Source organism: Phyllobates terribilis, unplaced genomic scaffold, assembly GCF_046119375.1.
Source record: "Phyllobates terribilis strain yellow unplaced genomic scaffold, ASM4611937v1 Scaffold_4__5_contigs__length_816908805, whole genome shotgun sequence".
Taxonomy (NCBI): Eukaryota; Metazoa; Chordata; class Amphibia; order Anura; family Dendrobatidae; genus Phyllobates; species Phyllobates terribilis.
Window position 1 is genome coordinate 404,078,760 of NW_027362764.1, and position 22,780 is coordinate 404,101,539.

The following is a 22,780-nucleotide window of genomic DNA, read 5'->3' on the forward strand; positions in this document are numbered from 1 at the left end:
AAAGACCTCACATTATTGCCCACACTGTATGATGGCCCCCACACTGTACAAAGACCCCACATTATCTCCCATACTATATGGCCCCCACACTGTGCAAGAACCCCACATTATCTCCTACACTGTATGATGGCCCCCACATTATACAAAAACCCCCACATTATCTCCCACACTGTATGATGGCCCCCACATTATACAAAAAACCCACATCTCCCACACTGTATGATGGCCCCCACACTGTGCAAAGACCCCACATTATCTCCCACACTGTAAGACCCTAACTGTAATCCCCACACTGTACAAATAGCCTACATATAGTATAACGTCCCCCCATAGGCAAAGTCTGTAGTATAATCCCCCCCATAGGCTGCGTCTGTAGTATAATGCCCCCCATGGGCAGAGTCTGTTCTATAATCCCCCCCACAGGCAGAGTCTGTACTATAATGCTGCCCCCCCTTCCCATAGGCAGAGTATGTATTATAATTACCCCCCCCCCATAGGCACAGTCTGTAGCACAATGCTCCCCCTTCCCATAGGCAGAGTCTGTAGTATAATTATCCCCCCCCCATAGGCAGAGACTGTAGTATAAAGTGCCCCTCCCTCCCTCATAGGCAGAGTCTGTAGTATAATTATCCCCCCATAGGCACAGTCTGTAGTATAATGTGCCCCCCCATCATAGGCAGAGTCTGTAGTATAATATGCCCCCCCCCCCTCATAGGCAGAGTCTGTAGTATGTTCCCCCCCAGGCAGAATCTGTAGTATAATTATCCCTCCCCCCCCATAGGCAGAGTCTGTAGTATAATGTGCTCCCCCCACCATAGGCAGAGTCTGCAGTATAATGTGCCCCCCCCCCCCCCCAATACCACCCGGGCAAAAATATGAATAAGCATGATACTCACCTCTCCTCGTTCCCTCGCTGCTCTGAGTGCCGCGCCCGACCCGCACATCTTCAGCACAGCGGGCCATGCGCCAAGTGATGACGTCACTGACGTCGAACTCAGAGGGGACTGATAGGAGAGGGATCGTCGCGCTCCCTCCCTCTCTCATCAGTGAACTTGCGGTGGCACCGGGCCCCCCCCCTCCTGCTCAAGGGCCCCATAGCAGCCATCGGGCAGTGCAGGGACATAGAGTCTCCCAGCTTTGCCCGGAATGTAACTGTATTGGCGTGCTGCGCATGACGAATGCAGCTGCACAACGTAGCTCCGGGAGGGCCCCCTCAGAGTGCGGGGCCTGGGGCCACCACCGCCCCCTCTGCCGCCCTGGTAGCTATGCTACTGCCTAGCTGACATCCTGTTGTAAGGGCTATGATCAGTGCTAGCACCGATCGTAGTTGTTTAAACCCCTAAGATGTCTCTGTGAATATCAACAGTGGCATGTAGATGCGTATTTGTGGAAGGGGTGTCGATGGTTGCCATGGTGACCCCAGGCCGAGTAATTCACTCGGACAAAGTAAAAAAAAAAATAATAACATTTGTAAAAGTATGAACAAAAATAAGGACGCAAAAATATTTTGAGACTAAGGCTGAGTTCACACGATGCGTTTTTCATGCGTTTCCGCGGCGTTTTTGCAGTTGCGTAAACGCCGCGGAAACGCATGAAAAACGCATGGTAGAAGGGCAGCAATGTTCCCCAATGGAAATCCGCATGTGCTGTGCCCATGATGCGGATTTTTCCGCAGCGTAAACGCTGCGGTCAAAAATCCGCAGCATGTCAATTAATTTTGCGGAAACGCTGCTCTTTTGCCGCCATTGACTTGCATTAGACCGCATGGAATCCGCATCACTGTATATGTTGATGCGCTTTTCATGCGGTCTAATGTGCGGATGGTACCCGGGTGTGGATGAGAGGACTCTCATCCAGACCCAGGTACCATTAAAAGAAAAAGAATAAAATAAAAAATATATATATTCTCACCTTCTGACGGCCCGCGCTGCGTCCTGCCGGCTTCCCGCGCACTTCGCGGTTGAATGAAGGACCTTCGCTGACGTCAGAGTCGTGACGGGTCACGTGACGCTGACGTCGGAAGGTCCTAAAGTCTTCACTGCCGGCAGCCGGGACCGATGAAGCAGGACACCGGGGGCCATCAGAGGGTAAAGTATAGATTTATTTTTTATTTTTTTGACATTCACACACTATATAAATCCATGCAACCGGCATGGATTTATATAGTGTGAAGTTGACAAGCACTTTCCAAGTGATGCTAAAATCGCTTGGGAAGCGCTTGTCAACCCGCATGCGGGAATGAAAGTGAAGACCGCTTCATTTCCGCATGTCCCTGGCAGGAAACCGCATGTACAATCCGCATGCGTTTTTTCCTGCCAGAGAGATGCAGAAACGCTCAGGAAAAAATCCTGAGCATTTCTGCATCGTGTGCACATACCCTAAAATTGCTGTTACTCTAAATAAAAATATAAGTAAACAAAAAAGGTGCATATACAGTGGTGTGAAAAAGAGTTTGGCCTCTTTCTGATTTCCTATTCTTTTGCATGTTTGTCACACTTAAATGTTTCAGATCACAAAACAAATTTAAATATTAGGAAAAAAAATAACAAGTAAACACAAAATGCAGTTTTTAAATGTAGGTCTTTATTATCAAGTGAAAAATAAATCCCAAACTACAGGGCCCTGTATGAAAAAGTGATTGCCTTCCCCACTTCCCTTAAAACATAAATTAACTGTGGTTTATCACATCTTTGGGAAGTTGAGTTCAATTTTCCTAGCCACACACAGGCCTGATTACTGCCACACCTGTTCTCAATCAATAAATCACTTAAATAGGACCTGCCTGACAAAGTGGAGTAGACCAAAAGATCCTAAAAAGCTAGACATCATGCTGCGATCCAAAGAAATTCAGGAACAGATGAGAAACAAAGTAATTGAGATCTATCAGTCTGGAAGAGGTTATAAAGCTATTTCTAAAGCTTTGGGACTTCAGCGAACCATAGTGAGCCATTATCCAAAAATGGCAAAAACATGGAACAGTGGTGAACCTTCCCTGGAGTGGCCGGCCGACCAAAATGACCTCAATAGTGCAGCAACGACTCATCCAAGAGGTCACAAAAGACACCACAACAACATCCAAAGAACCGCAGGCCTCACTTGCCATAGTTAAGGTCAGTGTACATGACTTCACCATAAGAAAAAGACTGGGCAAAAATGGCATGCATGGCAGCGTTCCAAGACTAAAATTACTGCTGAGCAAAAAGAACATAAAGGCTTGTCTCAGTTTTGACAGAAAACATCTTCATGATCGCCAAGACTTTTGGGAAGATGCTCTGTGGACTGATGAGACAAAATTTGAACGTTTTTGAAATTGTATGTCCCACTACATCTGGCGAAGAAGTAACACAGCATTTCAGAAAAAGAGCACCATACCAACAGTAAAATGTGGTGGTAGTGTGATGGTCAGGGGCTGTTTTGCTGTGTCAGGACTGGGAACACTTGCCGTTGTAAATCGAACCATGAATTCTGCTGTCTACTAAAAAAATCCTGAAGGAGAATGTCTGGCCATCTGTTCTTGACCACAAGCTGAAGCGCACTTGGTTTATGCAGCAGGAAAATGATCCAAAACACAGCAGCAAGTCCACCTCTGAATGGCTTGAGAAACAAAATTAAGATTTTGGAATAGCCTAGTCAAAGTCCTGACCTTAATGCGGGCAATCACTTTTTCACACAGGGCCCTGTAGGTTTGGATTTCTATTTCCTTAATAATAAAGACCTTCATTTAAAAACTGAGTTTTGTGTCATCTTTGTCTAATATTTAAATTTGTTTTATGATCTGAAACATTTAACTGTGGCAACCTTGCAAAAGAATAAGAAATCAGGAAGGAGGCAAACATTTTTTCACACCCCTGTAAATGCCATTGTCATATCCAGAACAATCTGATCTTAACATTTCCCATTATTTAACTCAAAGAGTAAACAGCATAAAACAAATAAAACATGACAAAAATATAGCTTATTTATAACACTAGACAATAAGAAAAATTAGATAAAAAAAATGATCAAAGAGCTAAAAGCAGAAAAAAATTGTATCACTTATAAAGTCCTTTCGACCTGCAAAAAAACAAACCCTCTCGCTATTGATGAAATTGTAAAAAAAAGTTATTGTGAGAGTAGGATTTATTTTATCTATTTTGACCTTATTTTGCAAATTCTCTCCTACCTTCCAAGATGGAGTTTGAGCCAATATGTGTGTTTTGTGATAAGATGTCCCTTAGGAATGTCTTTGCTTAACTTACTTAGAAAAGACATACTGTATTTTGCGGATTATAAGATGCACTGATTTATAAGACTCTCCCCAAATTTTGGGGAGGAAAATAGGAAAAAAAATGTTTTTTAATAAACCGGTGTGTATTATAATCAGCTTACCTGGGGGGGGGGGCGGAGTTGGTAGAGAGGGGTCCCGGGGTTGCCGCTGGCTAAGGCAGGATGGTAAGTTCGGAGGCAGGAGTCGGGAGATGGCTGCGGGCCCCATGCTGTCTGCCAAGTTCTGCTGGAGGTGTTTGGTGGTGCTGGGGCTCCGCCGACATTTTGTGGCAGCCGGAGCCCCGCACCTTTCATACTGTCCTAAGCGGTGGACTTCGGCAAAATGTCCGCTGAAGGCAGCGCATGCCCAGATTGAGATCTCTGTGCAGCATCTCCGGGACCCCGCTGCACCACAGCCCAATAAGATGATTTTGCTTTGTAAGACGCACCCCTATTTTCCTCCCAAATCTGGAGGAAAAAAAGTGCGTCTTATAAAGCGAAAAATACAGTAATTGAGAAACAAAACCTAAGTGAGAGACCCACCTAAACTGTTCAGCATGGTGTAGACAGAATTACCTTTAGCCAATGGGATGCATGTATGCTAATGCCAGCACATATTTAGAGATAAGCTGAGCCAATTATATTGTTACCATGTATGACTATTAAACACTTATATAAGATGATGTCATGCTGAAAAATAAAAAGAGACCTTACCTGATGCTCATTGTATCAGCGTGGCTCTACTGTGAACGTATTTGGATTTTACTATACAATTTAGAGCAGGCAAACGTCTCAGAACGTTCCATATTATGTGGCAACGGCATTATAGATATCAGAATATGGCGATGAAAAATAAAAAAATTGTGCAAAAGTAGCAAAATACAAAAAAAAAACATAATTGTGATATTGCTGTGATTGTACTGACCTCAAGAATAAAATGTTCTTATCACTTTTACCTAACAGTACACACAAACACAAACTGTTTATTTTTGTTCAATCTGCCACCCAAAAATCAAAAAAAAGCGTTATGTAGTCCAAAATGGTACCAGTAAAACCTTCAATTCATCCTGCAACAAAATAAGCCCCGACAAAGCCCTTTCAGCAGAAAAATAAGAAAAAGCATAGCTGTGACAATACAGTGATACTTTTGTGCAAAAATGTACTTTTTGTATTTATAGTGAGCAAAGATGGCATATACAGTCATGGCCAAAAGTATTGAGAATGAGACAAATAGTAATTTTTCCAAAGTTTACTGCTTCATTTTTTGTAATGGCAATTTGCATATACTCCAGAATGTCAAAGAGTGATCAGCTTAACAGCAATTACTGTACTTGCTAAGTCAATATTTTCCCAGAAAATGAACTTTAACCCCCAAAACACATTTCAATATCATTGCAGTCCTGCCTTAAAGGGAGCAGCTAACATCGTTTTAGTGATTGATCAATTAACACAGGTGTGGGTGTTGATGAGGACAGGGCTGGCGATCAGTCAGTCATGATTAAGTAAGAATGACATCACTGGACACTTTAAAAGGAGGCTGGGTCTTGGTATCATTGTTTCTCTTCAGTTAACCATGGTTATCTCTAAAGAAACACGTGCAGCCATCATTGCACTGCACAAAAATGGCCTAACAGGGAAGAGTATCGCAGCTACAAAGACTGCACCTCAGTCAACAATCTATCGCATCATCAAGAACTTCAAGGAGAGAGCTTCCATTGTTGTCAAAAAGGCTCCAGGGCGCCCAAGAAAGACCAGCAAGCGCCAGGACCGTATCTTAAAACTGTTTCAGCTGCGGGATCGGACTACCAGCAGTGCCGAGCTTGCTCAGGAATGGCAGCAGGCTGGTGTGAGTGCTTCTGCACGCACTGTGAGGCGGAGACTCTTTGAGCAAGGGCTGGTTTCAAGGAGGGCAGCAAAGAAGCCACTTCTCTCCAGAAAAAACATCAGGGACCGACTGATATTCTGCAAATGGTACAGGGAGTGGACTGCTGAGGACTGGGGCAAAGTCATTTTCTCTGATGAATCCCCTTTTCGATTGTTTGGGGCATCTGGAAAACAGCTTATTCGGAGAAGAAGAGGTGAGCGTTACCACCAGTCTTGTCTCATGCCAACTGTAAAGCATCCTGAAACCATTCATGTGTGGGGTTGCTTCTCAGCCAAGGGAATCGGCTCACTCACAGTCTTGCCTAAAAACACAGCCATGAATAAAGAATGGTACCAGAATGTCCTCCAAGAGCAACTTCTCCCAACCGTCCAAGAACAGTTTGGCGCCCAACAATGCCTTTTCCAGCATGATGGAGCACCTTGCCATAAAGCAAAGGTGATAACTAAATGGCTCATGGAACAAAACATAGAGATTTTGGGTCCATGGCCTGGAAACTCCCCAGATCTTAATCCCATTGAGAACTTGTGGTCAATCATCAAGAGACGGGTGGACAAACAAAAACCAACAAATTCTGGCAAAATGCAAGCATTGATTATGCAAGAATGGACTGCTATCAGTCAGGATTTGGTACAAAAGTTGATTGAGAGCATGCCAGGGAGAATTACAGAGGTCTTGAAGAAGAAGGGGCAACACTGCAAATTTTGACTTGCTGCATTAACTTATTCTAACTGTCAATATAACCTATTGGTACTCATAATATGATTGCAATTATATTTCTGTATGTGATATAAACATCAGACAAACACTAATAAAAACCAGAGGCCAGCAGATCATGTGAAAATATAATTTTGGTGTCATTCTCAAAACTTTTGGCCATGACTGTACTGTATAACCCTTGCGTAACTGTAATCATACTGTCCTGAAAAATAAAGTTGTCTTATCACTTTTACCTCTTGTTAAACAGTGTGGAGTGGTATAAAAATATTAAAAACAATTCCTGAATTGCTATTTATTTGTTCATTCTGTTTCCCAAAAATCTCTATAAAAAGCGATAAAAAAAAAAATGTTATGTACCCCCAAATCCGCAAAAAATGAGCACCTACTCAGATCTGACAATAGAATAATAGAAGTTTTGCACATTTCTAGTAGCTCAAAGATTCTGAAAAAGCAACATGGCTCCAATAAACAACCCAGCAAAATCCACGCTCCCAAATCCAAATGGCCACAGCCCTTCTGAATCCTGGAGTGTGCCAAACCAAAGTTAACTTCAACACATATGGCATTGGTGTAGAGCAGAGCTGGGCAAAGTGCGGGCCGGGCTAGAATAGCTTATTGACTGAGACAGCCATAGGGCTGAAACAGTTGCCCATGGGCCGCACTGTGCCCTCGCTACCCATTTCCCGCTGCCACCGCTATCAGCATCTTCAGAATGCAGACAGCGGTGAATACATTGGTGGAGGAGGGGCCATCGGCTCCTTCCACCAATCAGCGTGTTAACTGAGCCAGCTGACGCGATGACATCATTCTATCTTGTCAGCTGTGTGGAGAGTCAGTGCTTTGGAGAGCAGAACTGACCGCCGGGGGAACGAGAGCTAGGTGAGCATGTGTCTGCCATGTTTTCATGTATATAGGAGGCTATTTGGGGGGCTCATACTGTATATAAAAATCTATGTGGGGGCTCATGCTGTATATAGAAGGCTATGTGGGGGCTCATATTATATATAGAACAGCTATATGGGGTCTCCTGTATATAGAAAGCTATGTGGTGACTCATTGTATATAGAAAGCTATGTAGGAGCTCATACTGTATTTAGGGGGCAATGTGAGTGCTCATATTGTATATAGAGAAGCGATGTAGGGGCTCATACTGTATATGGGAGAAGTAAGGAGAGAGTGTGCAGCAACAAATCTGGGGGAGGTAATTAAAAACAATTAATTTATTGGAACAATGTAATTAAAAACACAAAAAGAAAAAAAGCAAGAAGCTATTCCCGGGAATATACCCTACCTTACACGTTTCAAACTGTCATGTTAATAATCATAGTATGCCATACTATAGTATGATTAAGAACATGATAGTCCGAAACGTGTAAGGTTGGGCATATTCCCAGGAATGGCTTCTTGCTTTTTTTCTTTTTGCTTTTTTAATGACATTTTCCAATAAATTGTTTTTATTTAACTTCCTTGGATTTGGTGCTGAACACTCTCTCCTTACTTGCTCCATTCTGCTGTCGACAAAGCCGTTTCTCCTTGCACTGCCAGAGGGCCACTTTTGGTGAGCAGGAAAAACCTTTTTTCTTTTTTATTAGTGTTGAGCGAGTATGTTCTGTCCGAGTATGCTCGGGCCGAGCTCCGAGTATTTATAACTGCTCGGTGATAAGGTTAAATGGCTCCCGTGTGCATGATTTGCAACTGTTTGACAGTTTTATTACATGTGAGGAATGTGTAAGAAATAGACATTCCTCACATGTAATAAAACTGTCAAACAGTTGCAAATCATGCACACGGGAGTGATTCAACCATATCACCGAGCAGCTATAAATGCTCGGAGCTCGGCCCGAGCATACTCGGCGAAAAGGTTAATAGAACATACTCGCGCAACACTATTTTTTATATATGGGTGGCTATGTGGGGGCTCATACTTTATTTAGAAGGTGTGAAGAATGGCAGCAGAGAGATCCCACTGCTGCCACCACTTGTGACGAATTCACACCTTGCCACCCGCCTGATGTCACAATTACATCAGACGGATCACGTGATACGGATCTGCCCTTTGAACTAACGTGACGTTCCACACCCTCTTGGGGACACGTAAGGTCAGATTGGTACAGTTCTACACAGACACTCCCTGTCCAAACGGGTACAGGAAGGCATCGGGAGTGAGAAGAGGTGGCCCACTCAGCACCACACTCGCTCACACCTCTGACAGGCTGAGAGGTCCCTTCACTAGCTTCAGTGAAGCAGAACCTTGTCGACGTGGTAGAGCTGCCACCAGTTTCTATTAGATGTAAGTCCCCAGTCCGTTAATAGGGGATTAGATCGGGCCGGAAACCCGCCCCGGTAGCATGAGGATTAAGCCAAACAATGGGCGTGTGGGTTCGTGGATCGAGAAAAAAGAGCAGCCCAAGATTAAATTGTATATTTAATCACCATAAGGGCACACTAGACATTAAACTATATACATAAGGGTTATACATACATGTGTTAGAGATTCAAACACAATAGTAGTGGTACAAAATATATAAAGCAGTTATTAAGAGTCAATCAGACAAAAGACCTGGCGTGCGGGTGAGGGGCTGCCACATAGGAGGCTTGTGGGGCCCTCTCTCTCTTTGTTGCAGGACTTCTATACGACGTCACGACCTCCCAGGGAAAAAGACAATGATATAGCTGCTGCTGGTGCTCTTAATCCCTCTGGGTCACTCCCCTTCCTGCCTCCTGGCTGAACCTAAATCTCCACCACTGGCCTCTCTCGCTAAAAACTCCAAAAACTAAAATGGGCTATACCTCCTTAATGGACGGCCCTAGGGAGCCGGTTCTGGTGTCATCGGATCCAGCCAGGCCCCTGCTACATGTGGATACCAAGCACAGGTCCTAGGGGCCATGTATATCCCTTTCCCTATGGACTGTGCTGAAAGCCAGGGTGACATTCCCCATTCTCTTGGGATACCGAAAATCTAGGTTATGAATAACTGGGACATATAGTACTCCCATAACTCTGTGTTAAATTATAATTGTCTGACACAAAGGACTGTATGGCTTGGGGTCCACAGGGGGTCTTCCTGTGCAGCTCACAGCTGCTGTGATGTATTTGTCACTCACTGTGTCTCTCAGCCTTCTCCCTTCTTCTTGCTACAGAAGTGTCCAATTACATTCTACATTGAAGATCTCTATAAACCCCACCAAACAGGGCAAAATGATTTATGTCTTGAATATTCTTCACAGGCGGCTATGTGGGGGATCATACTGTATATAGATGGACAATGAGGGGGCTCACACTGCATACATGGGGCTGTGTGGGGGCTCATACTGTATATACTGGACTATGGGGGCTCATACTGTATGTAGGGTGCTGTGTATAGGCTCATACCATATGTTGGAGGTGTCGGCATACTTAATTCTGCTCAATATTAAGTGATACTATTAATATAAAATAATAATAATATTGAGCAGAATCAATTTCAGCCTATTGGTTTGCCCTTCCACAACACTCACGGTCTCTCATGTGGCCCTTCGGGAATATTAATTGCCCACACCTGCAATAGAGAGTGGAACGCATTTAAAGGGGTTCTCCAGGTCTAATCAGTTATCTGCTGGAAAGATCATCAATATGACATTGGTGTGTGTCTGAAATTCGGCACACCCACCAATCAGGTAAAAAGTCGCTTTGGCAGCGACTGCAACTGAGCAATGTACAAGCAGAACACAACAGCCCAATACATTGCTTAGTGGCTACAGATGAGTTCTGCACTTTACCTTCCACTGATGTGAATGTACTACAGTACACAACAGAGGCCACCAAGCAATGTACAGAGCTGCTTTATTCAGCCTGTACGATGTTTAGTTCCGTCCACTGCCAGAGCAGTTTTCAGCTAATCAGTGGGTGTGCAGGGTGTGAGACCCACACCAATCTCATATTGATGAACTAGACAGCAAATTAATGAATTTTGCCAAACCACAAACTGGGCACTATGTATAGGGCAATAAATTGGCATATTTGCAATTTTCACTCTGCAACAGTCAAGGCACACTAATTTCAGGAAAATGCCAATGTGGTCAAAATAGTCACTACACCCATAAATTAATTCCCCAATTGTAATTTGCAAAATGAAGCAATTTTGGGAATTTCTACTGTTTTGGCACTTTAGGGTCTCTGCAAATGGTGCCCACAAACTACTCCAAGAAACTCTGAACCCCAAAAGCCAAATTGTGCTCCTTCTCTTATTATCCCTGCTATGTGCCCAAACAGTAGTGTATGGCCAGAGAAATAATATAATCATTTACCTGGTACTGTTTTTTTTCTTTTTAGCCCTGGTGAAGATGAAATATTTGGAGCTAAATCTACTTATTGTAAAAAATGTAATTTGTTTTACTTTCGCACAGCCCAATGGTAAAGAATTTAGCATTATAAAATTCTGTTAAATATTTGTGGGTTCAAAATGCTCACCAGATGAATTTCTTGCTGAAAAGTGTAGTTTTTGAAATGGGGTCATTTGGGGGAGGTTTTATGCTGTTCTGGCACCTTATCAGCTTTACAAGTGGCGCATGCAAATGATCCCAAACAAATTTGCACTCCAAAAGTCAAATAACAGTTATAACACTCTGAGCCCAGCCATGTGTCCAAACAGTAGTTTTTAACCACATATAACGTATTGCCATATTCAGAAATTCCTTTACAAGTTATGGCATCTATTTTCTATTATTAAACCCTGAAAAACTGAAAAGTTTGGAGCTAAAGCATCATTTTAGTTGGAAAAAAGTGATTTTTTATTTATGCGTCCCAATGTTATGAGGAAAAAAAGGCAACACTCCAAGATTCAAATAAAAAGAAAAAGTTGTGCCTTTATTAAGCCAAGCGGTTATAGCGTCCCAATGCTATAAACTTTTGAGAAGCACCTGTGGGTCCTAAAAGGTCAGTATACTCATAGATGAATTCCTTTTAGAGGTGTAGTTTTCCAAATGTGGACACTTGTGGAGGGTTTCTACTGTTTTGATGCAAATGCGATATGGTGTTCACAATCATTTCCAGTCAAAATTGTGCTCCAAAATTCAATAGTGCACCTTTCCTTCTATTCCATGCCGTGTGCCCAAACAGTAGGTTCCGACCACATGTCAGGTATCCGCGCGTTCAGTAGATATACCTTGAAAAAAATTTGGTGCATACTTCAAAACTGTTGTCAGGAAAAAAAATTAACCCTTCAGGTGTTACACAGGAATTAATGCAAAGTAGAATGAAGAAAAAAAATTAATTTTTCCTTTAAAATCTTGCTTTAGCCCCAATTTTTCACAATTTGTGACCCAGTTTCTTCTGAGTGTGATGATAACCCCACGTGGTCAGAAACCTCTATTTAGACAAACGGCAGGGCTCGGAAGGGAAGGAGCACTATTTGATTTTGGAACACAAAATTGGCTGAAATAGATTACGAGTGCCATGTTGCATTTGCAGGGCCCCCCAGGTTCATACATAGCAGACCCCCCCACACAAGTGACCCCATTTTGGAAACTACACCCCTCAAGGATTTAATCCAGAGGTGTAGCAAGCATTTTGAACTGACAGGTACTACAGAGAATTTTATAACATTATAGGTCGTCATATTGATAATGCTCATTTTTTTAACCTAAATGTTGCTTTAGCCCCACATTTTCACTTTTGCAATAGGAAACATGAAAAAGTGGACCCCACAGTTTGTTACCCACTTCTGAGCACGATGACACCCCACATGTAGTCAAAAAGTTCTGTTTTGGACAATACTTGCATTTGGTATTTGAAATGTAAATTTGACTGGAATAGATTCTCATTTGCAGAACCCCTGAGGTACAAAAGCAGCAGAAACCCCCAGAAATGATCCCATTTTGGAAACTAGACTCATCAAGGAATTCTTCTAGCAGTGTGCTGTGCTTGTTGAACCCATAGATGCATCACAGAACTTTTTAAAATGTGGATGTGAAAACGACAATTACGTATTTCCGCTAAAATATTGTTTTAGCCCCAAATTTGTAATTTTCACAATGGATAATCGGAGAAAATACACCCCATAATTTGTTATGCAATTTCTCATGAAAGCGATGATACCCAATATGTGGTCAAAAACTGCTGTTTGGGCACGTCAGGGCTCAGAAAGGAAGGAGTGCTATTTGTCTGCAATAGATTGTGAATGCCATGTTGCATTTGCAGTGCCCCTACTTTTACAGATTAAAAACAAAATTTTACAAAAATGAATTTGTCTTTGCATCACCATTTTCTGAGGGATGTAAGTTTTCTTTATTTTTTTGCTAAATGAGCCATATTAGGGCTTGTTTAAGGTTATGTGCGCATGTTTAGGATTTGAAGCAGAAATTTCTGCAGCTCATTGGCAGGAAAAAACGCTGCGGAAAAAATGCACGTTTTTGCCGCGTTTTTTGAAGCATTTTTGTACATCAACGACTGCTTTTTGGAGCTAAATAAAGTTATTTGATGTGACGTTGCTTTAACCCTTGGATTACCGTCAGAACTGGGATGATTATATTGGTTAATTTAAATGGTTAAAGAATGTGTCTTGTATTTCAAATAAAGTGTTTACTCTGTGTCTGTGTTTATCTAACTCTTGTATTACGTTTGGTGATAAAAGGGTCTGATTGACACCTTGTCATCACCAAACAAAAGAGCTAGGTATTAGCTAATCCCGTTCACCCAATCTTCATTAGCATTCCTATTCATGTAATTTCTGGGGCAGCTGAGAGCTGCTATTTTTAGCCTAGGAAGGTGCCATTAGGCAAACATGGTCCCTGGCTATTATTAACAGCTCACAGCTGTTTCATTAGCCGCTACGTCCCCCCGTTCAGCACTCAGCAGCGCTTTGGACGCAGCGTATTTTTGCTGCTTCCAAAACAGTGTTCTAATGCCGCACTTTTGTTGTCGGTACATGTGAATCCACCGCATATAATGACATTTCAATCGGTCAAAATCTCCAGCGGAGATTAGCGTGTCCGCTACAGAAATTGACATGCTGCGGGTGAGTTTGGGTACGTGGCCATGATCAGGAGCCGCTGCAGGTTTGACGCTGCGTGTTTATACAGGGTCAAACCCGCAGCGTCCAGATGTTACAGCATAGTGGATGGGATCTCTAGAAATCCCATATCCACTATGCGTGCATCTGAGGCTGTGGTTCACCCGTGGACACTGACATGCGGTGCGTCTTTCACGACTGCAGCATGTCAAATTCTCTTGCGGAGTCACTAGTCTCCGCAACATAAATTTGACCACTAGAATGTATTTAATGCGATAAATCCGCATGGTTCTGTGAACACATGCGGATTTACCTGCGTTCAATAGTATTGTCACGACACAGCTGTCGGATGACCAGGGACACATACCCTGTCCCTAACACTAGGGGGCGCCCTAATTTCCCCTTCATTTCTAAACTCTTGGAGCGCCTGGTCTACTCCCACTTTACCTGTTACCTCTCCATTCACTCTCTTCTAGACCCATCACAGTCCGGCTTCTGTCCCCTACATTCAACAGAAACTGCACTCATTAAAGGGACCAATGACCTTCTCACAGCAAAACGTAACGGTGACTACTCTCACCTCATTCTTCTTGACCTCTCTGCAGCTTTCGACACCGTTGACCACCACCTCCTACTCTCTATGCACCACTCAATCGGCATAAAGGACACTGCACTCTCCTGGTTCTCCTCTTACACTGAAAGAGCGGTCTGTAAGGTATCATTCACTGGCTCCATTTCTTCTCCTCTTCCTCTCACAATTGGGGTTCCTCAGAGTTCACTCCTTGGCCCTCTTCTCTTCTCTCTACATGGCCCCAATTGGACAGACCATCAGCAAATTTGGCTTTCAGTACCATCTTTATGCTGATGACACACAACTATACACGTCATCCCCTGACCTTACCCCCACTGTACTACAGAACACCAGTGACAGTCTGACCGCAGTTTCCAACGCCATGTCCAATCTCTATCTGAGACTTAACCTTTCCAAAACTGAACTACTGCTCCCGCCGTCTACTCATCTCCCTAAATGCGACATCTCCCTCTCCGTGTGTGGCACTACAATAACGCCGAGACAGCAGGCGCGCTGTCTGGGCGTTGTGTTTGACACCAATCTTTCCTTCACCTTCCATATACAATCTAATGCTCTCTCTTGTCGCTTGCACCTGAAGAACATCTCAAGAATCTGCCCTTTCTCACCTTGGAAACAACAAAAACCCTCACTGTTGCTTTGATCCACTTCCACCTTGACTACTGTAACTCTCTATTAATTGGCCTCCCCCTCACTCGACTTTCCCCTCTCCAGTCCATCCTTAATGTTGCAGCCAGGGTCATCTATCTGGCTAATCGTTGCTCGATTGCTTCCGTTCTATGCCAGTCATTGCACTGGCTGCCCTTACATTATAGGATCCAATTTAAATTGCTTATTCTCACCCAAAAAGCAGTATCGCTCTAAATCTCCTCCCTCATTTCTCTTTATCAGCCTACCCGTTCTCTACGCTCCGCAAGCGACTTTTCGACTAACATCTGCACTAACCCGTACCTCCCACTCCCGGCTCCAAGACTTCTCCCGAGCTGCACCTATTCTTTGGAATGCTTTACCCCAAGAAATTAGGACGAACCACAACTTAGAGTTTTAGGCGCTCCCTAAAAACACACCTGTTTAGGGTGGCCTATCAGGTTCCCTAATCAAAGTCATTTTAAATATTTATAGCCAATTAATTATTTTTCCAAAGATAAGTCACCACCAAACTCGACCGCACCCAAAAGCTCTACAAATACTGGCTGGTGACTAGCTAATGCAGCCTTTATCTATCCCTCATCCCCTCAAGATGGCTGGACCATCATTGTAAATAAGCCCCTGTACTTTGTGTCACCCCCACCTCATTGCGGATTGTAACCTCTTACGAGCAGGGTCGTCATTATTTTTGCTTTAATTATTGTTTTATCTTTAGCTATGTTACTTATGACTGTTGTATATGAAGCTCTGAATTGTAAAGCACTGCGGAAAATGTTGGCACTATATAAAGAAACATTATTATTCCCCTGGATACCTCTGAAGGTGAGGATGCCGGGGCCTCCACCCTCGCCCTAAATACTGAGTAAGCCCTACATCTGTTCACTCTCCCCACCCAGATAAGGGGGGGGGGCGCTACTGTGCACCGTAGTACACCAACCCGCCAAACAGGGTTTCAGGTTTTCCACAGGGACGACACCGGGAAGACCACACAATATCTCGCCGCTACCGTCACTTTGTCAGGTTTTCATCAGGGATTCGCGAGCACACAATCCCGACTACTCACTACGTAGGTATCGGCAAGCGACCAGTGAGCATATGGCGTCACACCTCCGGATTCCAACGCATGGAATATATGTATACGCCCCCGTACGGTCACTGTTAGCTTCACGATAGCCCAATTATTAATAATATTCGCTGCCACCACCGGCCGAGTTTGAAATATAATATGTTACGCTCACGCCCGGACTGACTGGCGTGAGCGTGATTAGTGATCCCACTGTACCATGAGCCGAGGAGTGCCTGGAGGGGCGTAACTAAGTATCAGCCCGATCCGACCAAGGTCGCACGGCGGCTCAGTCGACTCCGTGAACCAAGGAGGAACCGAGCAGAGGGACCAGGAGCTACACCAGGTCAGACCCCGGTCACAGCTGTTGACCCACACCGGGGAATGCAGGGACAGGCAGGTTAGACTGGCATACAGACAGGTGGGTATTGGCAGGCAGGGCTGGTATTCAGACAGGTGGGTACTGGTAAGCACGGCTGGTATGCAGACAGGTGGGTACTGGCAAGCACGGCTGTTATGCAGACAGGTGAGTACTGACAAGCACGGCTGGTATGCGGACAGGTGGGTACTGGCAAGCACAGCTGGAGTGCAGACGGAGATACTGGCAAGCACGGCTGGAGTGCAAACAGGTACGTACTAGCAGGTTGGAGCGCAGGCTGGATAGGGTCCAGTACAGACTGGGAGACAGGAACAGAGCTGCAGATGCGGTAGACAAGCAGAGTAAAGCGAAACTGCCGGAGCGGAGGACAAGGCAGAGCAGAGCGGAACCGCAGGTGCGGTGGACAAGGCAGAGCAGAGCGAAACTGCCAGAGCGGTGAGCAAGCAGAGCAGAGCGAAACCGCCGGAGCAGTGGACAAGGCAGAGCAGACAGGAACCGCCGGAGCGGTGGACAAGGCAGAGCAGAGCGAAACCGCAGGTGCGGTGGGCAAGGCAGAGCAGAGAGGAACCGCCGGAGCGGTGGGCAAGGCAGAGCAGAGAGGAACCGCCGGAGCGGTGGACAAGGCAGAGCAGAGCGAAACCGCAGGTGCGGTGGACAAGGCAGAGCAGAGAGGAACCACCGGAGCGGTGGGCAAGGCAGAGCAGAGAGAAACCGCTGGCGCGGCGAGCAAGCAGAGCAGAACAAAACCGCAGGTGCGGTGGACAAGGCAGAGCAGAGCGAAACCGCCGGAGCGGTGGACAAGGCAGGGCAGAGAGGAACCGCCGGAGTGGTGGACAAGGCTGAGCAGAGTGAAACCGCAGGTGCGGTGGACAAGGCAGAGCAGAGAGGAACCACCGCAGCGGTTGACGGTGCAGGCAGAGAGGACAGGACTCTGTTCACATGGAACAGATAGGAAAATACAGGAAGATGGCTAGAACACAAGAGGTAGATACAGAGGAAGGGAAAAGGGACAAGCAGAACCAGATACACACAAGGTACTTACAATGAAGTAGCTAGTGGACACAAAACTCACAAACAGAAGTACAGAGACAACGAGTTGGAGTTAGGTGCAGGTTCAGACACTGCAGGAAAAGGGAGGGTACGGACATAGAGACAAACAGGTAACAGGCTAGGAGACAGTTCAGACAGGAACTGATACTGCAACGAGATACAGGAACGAGCCTGGGTATACAGCCCCCAGGGTGGCGGAAATGGACTAGAAGTCACAGATAACAGGCCTGGGTATACAGCCCCCAGGGTGGCAGAAACCGACTAGAAGTCAGAGATAACAGGCCTGGGTATGCAGCCCCCAGGGTGGCAGAAACAGAAAAGATACAGGACAAGACCTGGCAACTCACAGGCAAAGAGCACACTGATAGGGGGTTTAAATATCCAGTGACTCACAGCAATAGGCTGGAGACGCATTAGGGGTGCGCCCACAGCAGCTATAAGAATCAGGAAGTAACTGGGCCGCCGCCCTAAGCAGTTAAACAAGAGACATGCACACAGCATGAACTGGAGCAAGGTTTGCAGGCTGGACTGATGGGTAAGATTGCGGTCTTGAATGGGGGGAGGGGGTGCACTATGCAAGCAAGCCGCCAGGGATGTTACATAACACAGGCCTGGCCGGACGCCTGCGTTCTGGTAGCGTATGGCTTCCGGAGAGGGAACGATTACAGAGCAAAAGAAACAGAACTATTAAATTTTATATTTAATCCAAAAAGGAAGCAGTGTTTATGAAAAATATAGAAAATTTTGCAAAGGAGACAATACAATACATATGCAGTTACGCAAAATAATAAGAATTAAAGAAGAAACTTACTATACGATCGCAGAGACGATTCAATATAGGGAGCTCTCCTATGACCGTTCAGCGGAACGTGACCCCTTGCTTATGATACATATACTCCCTGCAATGAGTATGGATCAATCTTCAGTTGGCTCTTTTATGCTGAGGGGGGACACAGGCCCACAAACCCCTGTGATGACATCATGTGGGCTCGGGCTCCACCCTTCATGTTTTTATTAAAACATCTAACTCCGCGATAACTTATCCCTGGTTGATCCCAGAAGCGCAAAAGTGATACCATATTTTCTATTATGATTTTACCTTCATTTAGAGACCACACATGGCGTAGTTGCAATCTGCTATTTTGTTACTTTTGCGCCACAGCCCCCCGGAGGGGCTTACGGCTATGAAAAAATAAGCATCTTGTTCCTTGGCTGAACCTGCCACTAAAAATATAGGTCCCATTATTAGTATGGAACTTCCAATATTCCATATTTCGTATCTGTGCCCAAAAGTCTGGAGACTTTAGTTAGACCCCTTTGATGTCCTGGGAACTTGTGGCTGGGAACTGTTATAATTATTGTAAGTGCGTTTGATCTTAACGAGCTGCGTCCTCCTCTCTGTGTCAGAGGAAAACAGTCGCCTGCTAAATGGGTCTATAGCACCTCTCTTTGTGCCAGCATCTGCTGTGGGTGTTAATTTGCATAGAGACATATGCTGGGCTGTCAGCTCTCCTCTTGTGACAAATGGTGGATAAGGGAGGGGTGAGAGGCAAGAGGGGTTTGGGAAAAATTGTTAATATTTTCTTAATATCTCTCTGACACAGGGGTAAACAGAAAACTCCAGGCACAAGAAATATTCACTCACATATAAGAGAGGAAGGCACCGGCGTGTGAAAGTAGGGGAATAAACCAAAAATGGAAGATAAGGAATTTCCACACATACAAACCAGACAACAGTCACAAATAATTCCTCCAACTCTCCTCATAAGAACGCCTCTCCCTCCATTAGCCATGCAGCAAAAGCTAGCTCTGACAAGGATTAGTATCAGAACACAGATTATAAAGGGAAAAGGAGTGGCTAACCGAGCTCAGCTGTGAGCACAGGGAATTCCAAGATGGCCGTTTAACACCTATTCTGCCGGAAGAAATATACACATTTAAAATGACGGAGAAGTGCTTCTTCTCGGAGCTGGAGTAAGAGCCATCCGACGCTGAGGTGTTCTGGCTCCAAACTGTTGCGGTAACCCCGTGACAGTACCCTTTCTTCTACAAGGGACCTCCAGAACCTCAGACCAGGCCTATCGGGGTGAGCCGCATGAAAAGCCGAAACCAGTCTGGCCGCATGAACCTCAGATGCTGGTACCCACATCCTCTCCTCAGGACCATACCCCCTCCAATGTACCAGATACTGAAGAGACCGATGAACAAGACGAGAATCCAAGATCTTCGCAATCTGAAACTCCAAATTACTGTTGACAATAACAGGTGATGGAGGTAGAGGTGATGGTACAGAGGATGCAATGTACTGTTTGAGGAGAGAACGATGAAAAACATGGATCCTAAAGGTAGGTGGTAGAGCAAGGCGAAACGCTACAGGATTGACGACGGCTATGATTTTATAAGGACTGATAAACTTGAGACCCAGTTTCCATGATGGAACTTTCAACTTAATGTTCCTAGAGGACAGCCACACCAAGTCACCCACACACAGGTCTGGACCACCAAACGTCTCCGATCAGCCACACTCTTATACTTGGATCCCATCTTCCTCAAATTATTAGTAATCCCCTGCCAAATGGTAAAAATAGAAGATGAAAATCGTTCCTCCTCCGGTAATCCAGAAGGGCGATTACCAATAAAAGAACTAAACTGAGGATGGAACCCATATGCCCCGAAAAACGGGGACTTACCAGTCAAAACCTGACAACGATTATTTACAGCGAATTCGGCTAACCGCAAATAAGTAACCCAGTCCTGACTGTCAAATACAAAACACCTGAGATACGTCTCCAGATTCTGGTTAACCCACTCCGTCTAACCATTAGACTGCGGATGAAACACAGAAGAAAATGATAAATGGATCCCCAAACGGGTGCAAAATTCCCTCCAAAACTTGGAGACAAACTACACCCCACGATCAGAAACCATGTCGATCGAGATCTCATGTAATCTAATTATCTCCCTGATGAAAACTTGAGCCAAGGATTTGGCATTCGGTAAAGCTGGTAATGCGACAAAATGAGACATTTTACTGAATCTATCAACCACTACAAGGATTACAGTATTCCCCGCCGAAACGGGAAGATTTGTGATAAAAATCGACCGATAAGTGAGTCCAAGGTTTACTGGGAATCTCCAAGGAGAGCCCCCAACGGACGAGTATGAGGGGTTTTAGAACACGCACAGACACTGCAGGCGGCTACATACTCTCGGACATCCTTATGAGCACCTGGCCACCAAAAACGCAGAGTAAGCAGATCCGCAGTGGCTTTATTACCAGGATGTCCGGCCAACACTGAATCGTGATGTTCGCTGAGAACTCTAATACGGAGATTTACAGGAACAAACAGTTTACCAAGTGGACAGGCAGCAGGGGCGTCCCCCTGAGCGTCAACAACCTCTCTTTCCAGATCGGAGCATATAGACGCGATAACCACCCTCTTTTGAAGAATAGGTACCAATTCACACTTATCTCCTACACCAGGAAAGCAACGGGATAAGGCATCTGCCTTAATGTTTTTGTTCCCCGGCCTATATGTGATAAAAAATAGGCCACTCCTCAAAAGCCCATTTGATAGCTAAGAGTTCCCTGTTACCAATATCATAATTTCTCTCGGCAGGTGACAGTTTTTTAGAGAAATAAGCACATGGTTGCCATTTACCAGGAGACGCCCCTGCGATAACACAGCCCCCACTCCCACCTCAGACGCATCGACCTCAACGATAAAAGGCTGAGAGACGTCAGGCTGTATAAGAATCGACGCAGTAGAAAAACACTTTTTCAACGTATCAAATGCCTCCCTGGCAGGACTGGACCACCTGGAGAAGTCCGTCTCCTTCCTGGTCATATCTGTAAGCGGTTTGGCTACTACCGAAAAATTCTTTATAAACTTGCGGTAGTAGTTGGCGAAACCTAAAAACCTTTGTAACACCTTCAAATTCTCCGGATGATCCCAATCCAATACCGCCTGGACTTTCGCTGGATCCATGCGAAAACTGGTGGAAGACAACACGTATCCTAGGAATGGGATCTCCTCAACTGAGAACATACACTTCTCGGGTTTGAAATAAAATTTATTGTCTCGAAGAATATGTAATACCTGCCTGACGTGTACCTGGTGTGACTTAAAGTCAGGAAAATAAATTAGTATGTCATCCAGGTAAATCACCACAAACTAGCCTATCAGATGGCTAAAGATGTCATTTATAAAGTGTTGAAAGATGGCGGGCGCGTTCATCAACCCAAAAGGTATGACAAGATTCTCATACTGTCCTTCAGGCGTATTAAATGCGGTCTTCCACTCATCTTCCTCTTTGATGCATATGAGATTATACGCCCCTCTGAGGTCCATCTTAGAGAACCATTTAGCCCCGACAATTTGGCTAAAGAGGTCTGGAATGAGGGGAAGAGGATACGGATCACGGACAGTGATCGCATTCCGCTTACGGAAATCCAGGACGGGCGTAACCCCCCATCTTTCTTTTTACCAAAGAAAAGCCCAGCAGCAACATGAGAAGAGGATGGTCTGATATGACCCTTAGCCAGGCTTTCCGTGATGTAATCCCTCATGGCCTGTCTCTCCGGACCAGATATATTATAGAGTCTGCTCTTGGGCAGCTTGGCCCCAGGCATGAGATTTATGGCGCAATCATAAGGACGATGGGGAGGAAGTTCTTGGAACTCCAGCTCCGGGAAAACATCCCCAAAATCCGACAGGTAACTAGGCGTAGACCGGGTATCCACCCTAGCCAACTGGGTACCCAAGCAATGTCCTTGGCAATACCCACTCCATTTTACTACCTCTTGAGTCTGCCAATCTACCACTGGATTGTGCAGAGCGAGCCAAGGGAGACCCAATACCACAGGTGAGGGCAGACCCTCTAGCACATAAGTCTAACACCTCAGTGTGTATGGCCCCCCACCTGAAGTCGCAAGTCACGGATGGCGTGAGTAAAGTGTCCCTGTCTCAAGGGGGTGGCTATTATGGGTATAGGTCTGGACAGGGTACATGGGCTGAGGCCTTGGGCCTGGCCGAACCTGGAGTCAATCAAATTAAACCCTGCCCCACTGTCCAGAAAGGCCGACACCTCCACCTTAACTCCCCCCACATGAACTACGGCTGGCAGGAAAAACTGTCTCCTACCTACAGAGGTGATAAGTACACACGGGTTTCTAACCTCCCCACAGCCCGGGCCATCTAGCTTTCCGGCGGTT